This window comes from Anomaloglossus baeobatrachus, chromosome 10, assembly GCF_048569485.1.
Source record: "Anomaloglossus baeobatrachus isolate aAnoBae1 chromosome 10, aAnoBae1.hap1, whole genome shotgun sequence".
NCBI lineage: Eukaryota > Metazoa > Chordata > Amphibia > Anura > Aromobatidae > Anomaloglossus > Anomaloglossus baeobatrachus.
The window spans coordinates 125,683,420-125,692,343 of record NC_134362.1 but is presented as its reverse complement, the minus strand read 5'-3'; the positions used below and the strand labels follow the sequence as shown (position 1 = coordinate 125,692,343).

Here is an 8,924-nt window from a genome sequence, read left to right as displayed (position 1 = left end):
AAAGACATCATCATTGCTCAAAGAAAACACCGAAAAACAATGCATGGTAGGAATAAACATGGAACCTTTAATTGGAGTGGAATCTGATAGACAGCACCTGATGCCAAATCTGCATCTTCTAACACCTGCAGTCACTGCAGCAGCTGAATCCAATGTATCCAAAAGGGATCTATTCTATTCAATTGCAAATGATCTAGATAAGACTGAGAATAAGATACTGCACGGGACATAGCAGAGTTGGTCAAGTTGAGTGGAGATGAGTTTGCTATTTGGCGCAGCTTTTGGATGAATAAAGCAAATAAAAGGTGTGAAAGATAAAAAAAAGGGTGAAAGTGTGAAAAGTGAATTGGCCAAATTGAGGTGCATATAAAGTTTTTTGCTTTCTTTCAATTCACTAATGGGGCTCATTTGAATCAGGGGAATTGAGTTCTGCTTTTGGAAACTGGGTTAAGAAGGGGTGCACCGATCCTGGAGGTACTGCAATATCAGGTCAATGCGTGGATTGGACAGAGCAGGATTTATTCCATTTCCTTGTTCTAAAAATCAATTTAATATATGGTCCCCAGATAGGGGACGTATCAGATATTAAACTAAGAACAGATTTTTTTTTTTTTTCTGTTTATCAGTAGGACTTCAAAATAACAAAGGTGATCGCCTCCCATTGCCTGGGAACCGTCCAGGCACAAGAGGGCTATGTGTCATCAGAAGGCGCACACACTCCCCCAAGGCCGGCAGTCGTACAATCCCAGGCACCTTCCAGTACCGACCAAGGTAGCGTCCTCCGAAACTATACTTGATCTTAGCCAAAAGGCCGAGAAGCTATAAACCGAATTGGTTACGGCCTTGAGTGGCACCCTGGCCTATACCGGACACATCTTAGGGAGAGGGAGACAAACCCACGCCTACAGAAGACATTTTGTCACCCAAGCCAACCCTTGAAAAGGCTGTTTTGCAGAGCAAAAACAAGCAGAATGGTGCTTTTTTCAGCCGCCGCCCACTGCAATGAATCTAAATAACTCCTCCTTTTGGGCACAAGCACCTCCCCTCCCCCTTGCAGTCTTTCCAATTCATGATACAAAAAGACGGACGGACAGGACAGGACAGGCTGCCTGACTTTCCGTCACTGCCACCCTTTGCCATCCTTACCCGTAGAAAGCCCTTTCATCATCCCCAAACCCTAATCTTTTCCCTTCCCTTCCCAGCTGCGTCTCACTCCCTTTCATTAGGAAGTGAGCGCAGCCTTTTCTCCGTTCTGCACATGCGCGACGTTAAACACAAATGCGCAGGCGCAGGCGTGCGTTCCAATAGCCTCACTGCATTCCACTCCCACTTCTATACAGGAAGTGGGCGCAGCTATTACTACGGTCGCACATAAAAGAACCCACGGCCACCACTGCACACAGCTGACTCCACCACAGGACACCCACTTCTACACCAACGCAGGTAAGGCAGGATCGGCACCTCTATGCTTCCGTTACAGTCAGGCTCAGTCACCATGTGATAACGCTCTCAACTCTTTAGTTGCAGGCTCCCCTTGCTTCACCTCCACTGGCTGTGCTGCCATTTCCTCTCCCACCTGGAAGGTATACTTTATTCCACTATTTTCCTGTTTCTCTCTTCCCCCTTTTCCCATAACCTACCTTTATCTGCATTTGTGGGGCATCTATATGCTATTTACATCATAGTTTTATTCATTAATACGGAAGGGAAGAGTGCCCATGAGAGTGTTGAACTGCGGAGAGCAAGAGATTAAGCTGCCCCGATTTGCCACCATTGATAAGCTGTTCACAGTAGCTACACATGCCGTCCAAACAGCAGCATCCACCATTGCTTCAGCCCACCCATTCAGTGACAGCTCACCAAGTCAGCCAGAGGAGTGGTGTAAGGAATTACACGTAGGCACTGACTCCACACCTTCACATCACAAGAAGGGGGTCTACAGGCTACTGCAAGAATACGAGCAAGTCTTCAGCAAACATCCGCTAGACTTGATCTCACTAGTCGCTATTGGCAACTGTCCGTTGCTGAGGCAAACCGGGAGAAGACGGCCTTTGCCACCCCGATGGGTATTTGCGAGTTCAAAAGCATGCCCTTCGAGCTGTGCAATTTGCAAGGAACCTTCCAGAGGCTGATGGAATGCTGCTTGGGACACCGAAACTTTGAAACGGTACTGCTATACCTTGATGTTGTTATTGTTTATTCTAAAGCAAACAAGATTTTAGGGTGTATAAAAAGAGAGATTAGATCCCGTGATCCCAACGTATTGTTACCCATCTATAAATCACTTGTAGGGCCACATCTGGAATATGGGGTAGAGTCTTGAGCAGGTTGATGACCATTGGTTTGGGCATGGTAGGGTGTAGTGCATATCTTCCTGCATCGGTAAAAGCTGCAGAACTCCTTGAAGATTTTCGCTTCAAAGGCAGGGCCTTGATCTGTGAGGACTCTCTCTGGGTAGCCATGAGGTCTGCATAAGTGTGCTTGGACGAACTACGCTGCAGTATGTGCCATTAGATCTTTAACTTGTACCACAACCATAAATCTTGAGTAGTTGTCTACCATCGTAAGTGCATACGTGTATCTATACCTGCTTGGTGTGAGTTTGACATGATCTAGAGCAACGAGTTCCAGCTGCTCGCGGTTGATTATTGGCTGTAATGGGGCTTTCTGGCTGGTACCAGCCTTTCTTCTTAGCACACAGGAACCACAATCCCTACACCATGCTTCGATGGATTCTCTCATCCCAGCCCAGTAAAACTACATATTTCACATAGTCATAAGCAGCCTATGGGCATTCACCTGGATTAAAACCCATAACAGCTCATAGACCAAACAGTCAATCTACCACTGGACCAAAGACAGGAAGCTAAATCCACTGCCTGCGGTAACTAACTTATTCCTATTGACTACTCACACAACAAACCCAAGAGAAAGGAAAAAAACATGGCTTCGATTATCCATCCAATGAAAACACATAACCATTGTGAGCCATTGGACAATGCAATTGCACACATGGTGACATGGTGCACGGCCCAATGAATCAAGTCTGTACTTCATATTCACAGTTTAAGCCCTTGGGTTTTAATGTGCCCAGAGTACATATCCAGAAAGATTCCATTTCTTTGAGATAAGTACAAGTCAACAATACGTTGTAAGCAGATTCTATTAACAGTCCCACACCATTTTGTGACGCATAATCACACAGTTGCCCAATTAAGATTCCAAGTCATCGAACATGTCCCAGCCATACGCAGAGGAGGCGATAGAATTAGGACGCTCAAAGAAAGGGAATCTTTCTGGATATATACTCTGGGCACGTTGGAACCCAAGGGCTTAAACCATGAATATGAAGAACAGACTTGATTCATTGAGCCGTGCACATTTTTTCTAACGCCCGGTTATTTTTCGTGTTCACACTATATATGGTTCCACTATGTATGGAGTTCAATTTTTCCATGTTTTTTATTTGTCATGTTTGTCATGTCTGATCAACTGGTTACATTATGTCTGAATACCTTGTCTAACAGTTTTTTCTCCCCTTTCTTTACCTTCCAGGTTCCCATAGTCATGTGAAATATCCCTGTTGCACTTGATTACGGCTCACTATTCACTATAGGATGTCTTATATCTAACATCACACTCTCACCCGTCAGCACTCTATAGGTTTGTATAAGGTATCCGCTTACACATCCGGTCCTCCATAGGTTTTTACACTTATGTAACTCTATCCCTATGATCACTCATAACTCATACCCTTGTAGTCAATTACAGCCTCCCCTCTCCCCCCTTCCCTTCTCCCTTTCCATCTATAATTTTGCCAGTACAATATTAGTTTACATTAGGCACACACTCACATATTCCATTCCTTAGTGACTTATTGTAATTCAGATTCGCATACAATTCCCTATGCCTGCCCCATTACTACATTCATATCTACTTGACCTTATCCTGATACCCCTTGTCTCACCTTGTTGGTCCCTACACCTGTTATCCTGTCCTTTCCTGTGTCTGTCTTGTCACACAACACATTTTAGCATATCCCTTGTGCTCCTTATTACCTGTCCTGCCTATTAGAATTATGTCTATTATGTCCATGCACGGCCCTATGATTCAAGTCTGTACTTCATATTCATGGTTTAAGCCCTTGGGTTCCAATATGCCCAGAATATACAGTATATCCAGAAAGATTCCCTTTTTTTGAGCTTCCTAATTCTATCGCCTCCTCTGTGTATGGCTAGGACATGTTCGATGACTTTGAATCTTAATTGGGTCACTGTGTGATTATGCGGCACAAAATGGTGTGGGACTGGTAATAGAATCTGCTTACAATGTATTGTTGACTTGTACTTAGCTCAAAGAAAGGGAATCTTTCTGGATACGTACTCTGGGCACATTAGAACCCAAGGGCTTAAACCGTGAATATGAAGTACAGACTTGATTCATTGGGCCGTGCACCATGTCACCATGTGTCCAATTGCATTGTCCAATGGCTCACAATGGTTATGCGTTTTCATTGGATGGATAATCGAAGCCATGTTTTTTTCCTTTCTCTTGGGTTTGTTGTGTGAGTAGCCTATAGGATTAAGTTAGTTACCGCAGGCAGTGGATTTAGCTTTTTAGCTTCCTGTCTTTGGTCCAGTGGTAGATTGATTGTTTGGTCTATGAGCTGTTATTGGTTTGAATCCAGGTGAATGCCCATGGGCTGCTTATGACTGTGTGAAATATGTAGTTTTACTGGGCTGGGATGAGAGAATCCATTGAATGGTGTAGGGATTGTGGTTCCTGTGTGCTAAGAAGAGAGGCTGGCACCAGCCAGAAAGCCCCATTACAGCCAATAATCACTTAATAATTTTTTCAACCTGTCATCATATGGGAGGCCTTCCATTCCTTGTAGTAGTCTAGTTGACCGCCTTTGAACTGACTCTAACTTCTGAATGTCCTTTTTAAAATGTGGAGCCCAAAACTGGTTCCCATATTCCAGATGTGGCCTTACAAGTGATTTATTGAAGTGTAACAATACGTTGGGATCACGGGATCTAATCTCCCTTTTTATACACCCTAAAGTCTTGTTTGCTTTAGAATAAACAATAACATCATCTAGGTATAGCAGTACCATTTCAAAGTTACGGTGTCCCAAACAGCATTCCATCAGCCTCTGGAAGGTTCCTGGCGCATTGCACAGCTCGAAGGGCATGCTTTTGAACTCCCAGAGACCCATCGGGGTGGCGAAGGCGGTCTTCTCCCGGTCTGCCTCCGCAACGGACACTTGCCAATAGCGACTAGTGAGATCATGGGTAGAAAAATAATTTGCAGTTCTCAATGCCGCTAGCGATTCCTCAATACAGGGGAGTGTTGCCGTCCTTCTTTAACAGGACCAACGGACCTGCCCAGAGGCATAATCACACAGTGGCCCAATTAAGATTCCAAGTCATCGAACATGTCCCAGCCATACGCAGAGTAGGCGATAGAATTAGGAAGCTCAAAGAAAGGGAATCTTTTTGGATAAATACTCTGGGCACGTTGGAACCCAAGGGCTTAAACCATGAATATGAAGTACAGACTTGATTCATTGGGCCGTGCACATTTTTTCTAACGCCCGGTTCTTTTCCGTGTTCGCACTATATGTGGTTCCACTATGTATGGAGTTCCATTCTTCCTTGTTTTTTATTTGTCATATTTCTTTTCTTGAAAAATTTAATATTACCAGTTATGTATATTAGATTTTATGACAGGGTATTGATCCAGGGAACTAGTCTGATTGCCGGATGTGGAGTCAGGAAGGAAATTTTTTCCCCATTAGAACTTGTTTGCCACATTGGTTTTTTTTTGCCTTCCTCTGGATCAACATGTTAGGCTACGGGTTGAACTAGATGGACTTAGAGTCTCCCTTCAACATTAAAAACTATAATACTATGATACTATGATATTTGTCATGTCTGATCAACTGGCCTAATGTAAACTAATTTTGTACTGGCAAAATTATTGATGGAAAGGGAGAAGGGGAGGGGGGAGGGGGGAGGCTGTATTTGACTACAAGGGTATGAGTTATGAGAGATAATATACACATAGATAGTGATAATGTTACATAAGTGGAAAAATCTATGGAGGACCGGATGTGTAAGTGCATACCTTACACAAACCTATAGAGTGCTGATGAGTGAGAGTGGGATGTTAGATACAAGACATCTTATAGTGAATAGTGAGCCGTAATCAAGTGCAGCATTGGGCCGTGCACATTTTTTCTAACTCCCAGTTCTTTTCCGTGTTCACACTATGTGTGGTTCCACTATGTATGGAGTTCCATTATTCCTTGTTTTTTATTTGTCATGTCTGATCAACTGGTTACATTATGTCTGATTTCCTTGTCTAACCTTTTTTTCTCCCCTTTCTTTACTTTCCAGGTTCCCATAGTCACATGAAATATCCCTGCTGCACTTGATTACGGCTCACTTTTCACTATAGGATGTCTTGTATCTAACATCACACTCTCACCCGTCATCACTCTATAGGTTTGTATAAGGTATGCACTTACACATCCGGTCCTCCATAGGTTTTTCCACTTATGTAACACTATCCCTATGATCACTCATAACTCATACCCTTGTAGTCAATTACAGCCTCCCCCCTGCCCCCTCCCCTTCTTCACAAATGCGCAGTCGCAGGCGTGTGTTCCATTAGCCTCACTGCATTCCACTCCCACAGCCACCACTGCACACAGCTGACTCCACCACTGGAAACCCACTTCTACACCAATGCAGGTAAGACAGGATCGGCACCTCTATGCTCCCGTTACAATCAGGCTCAGTCACCCTGTGATAACGCTCTCAACTCCTTAGTTGTAGGCTCCCCTTGCTTCACCTCCACTGGCTGTGCTGCCATTTCCTTTCCCCCCCTGGAAGGTATACTTTATTACACTATTTTCCTGTTTCTCTCTTCCCCCTTTTCCCATAACCTACCTTTATCTGCATTTGTCGGGTATCTATATGCTATTTACATCATAGTTTTATTCATTAATATGGAAGGGAAGAGTGCCCGTGAGAGTGCTGAACTGCGGAGAGCAAAAGGTTAAGCTGCCCCGATTTGCCACCATTGATAAGCTGTTCACAGTAGATACACATGCTATCCATACAGCAGCATCCACCATTACTTTACCCCACCCATTCTGTGACAGCACACCAAGTCAGCCAGAGGAGTGGTGTAAGGAATTACACGTAGGCACTGACTCCACACCTTCACATCACAAGAAGGGAGTCTACAGGGTCGTGCAAGAATACGAGCAAGTCTTCAGCAAACATCCGCTAGACTTTGGGAGAATAAAAGGGGTCCAACACTACATCCCTACAAGTGCACACCCACCCATCAAAGAGATATACGCCAATACCACCAGCACATTACCAGTGTACCAAGGACATGTTGAGCAACATGAAGGAGGCTGGGGTTATCCGTGACAGTTGTAGCCTCTGGGCAGCTCCGTTGGTCCTGTTCCCTTTCTTTGAGCTTCCTAATTCTATCGCCTACTCTGCATATGGCTGGGACATGTTCAATGACTTGGAATCTTAATTGGGCCACTGTGTGATTATGCCTCTGGGCAGCTCCGTTGGTCCTGTTAAAGAAGGACGGCAACACTCCCCTGTATTGAGGAATCGCTAGCGGCATTGAGAACTGCAAATTATTTTTCTACCCATGATCTCACTAGTCGCTATTGGCAAGTGTCCGTTGCTGAGGCCGACTGGGAGAAGACCGCCTTCGCCACCCCGATGGGTGTCTGGGAGTTCAAAAGCATGCCCTTCGAGCTGTGCAATGCACCAGGAACCTTCCAGAGGCTGATGGAATGCTGTTTGGGACACCGTAACTTTGAAATGGTACTGCTATACCTAGATGATGTTATTGTTTATTCTAAAGCAAACAAGACTTTAGGGTGTATAAAAAGGGAGATTAGATTCCGTGATCCTAACGTATTGTTACACTTCTATAAATCACTTGTAAGGCCACATCTGGAATATGGGAACCAGTTTTGGGCTCCACATTTTAAAAAGGACATTCAGAAGTTGGAGTCAGTTCAAAGGCGGTCAACTAGACTACTACAAGGAATGGAAGGCCTCCCATATGATGACAGGTTGAAAAAATTATTAAGTGATTATTGGCTGTAATGGGGCTTTCTGGCTGGTGCCAGCCTCTCTTCTTAGCACACAGTAACCACAATCCCTACACAATTCAATGGATTCTCTCATCCCAGCCCAGTAAAACTACATATTTCACACAGTCATAAGCAGCCCATGGGAATTCACCTGGATTCAAACCAATAACAGCTCATAGACCAAACAATCAATCTACCACTGGACCAAAGACAGGAAGCTAAATCCACTGCCTGCGGTAACTAACTTAATCCTATAAGCTACTCACACAACAAACCCAAGAGAAAGGAAAAAAAACATGGCTTCGATTATCCATCCAATGAAAACGCATAACCATTGTGAGCCATTGGACAATGCAATTGGACACATGGTGACATGGTGCACGGCCCAATGAATCAAGTCTGTACTTCATATTCACGGCTTAAGCCCTTGGGTTCTAATGTGCCCAGAGTACTTATCCAGAAAGATTCCCTTTCATTGAGCTAAGTACAAGTCAACAATACATTGTAAGCAGATTCTATTACCAGTCCCACACCATTTTGTGACGCATAATCACACAGTTGCCCAATTAAGATTCCAAGTCATCGAACATGTCCTAGCCATACACAGAGGAGGCGATAGAATTAGGAAGCTCAAAAAAAGGGGTATGAAGGGTCAAGTAGGTATGAATGTAGTAATGGGGCAGGCATAGGGAATTGTATGCGAATCTGAATTACAATAAGTCACTAAGGAATGGAATATGTGAGTGTGTGCCTAATGTAAACTAATATTGTACTGGCAAAATTATAG

The 8,924-nt window shown here is 44.1% G+C and overlaps 1 non-coding gene across 1 annotated transcript; it reads right to left on the bottom strand.

Annotated features, from left to right (window-relative positions):
* Positions 1-452: 452 nt before the first annotated feature.
* On the bottom strand, positions 453-652 carry LOC142255500 (U2 spliceosomal RNA). The gene has a single exon (XR_012727426.1). It is a non-coding gene; the product is annotated as a U2 spliceosomal RNA (small nuclear RNA).
* Positions 653-8,924: the final 8,272 nt, after the last annotated feature.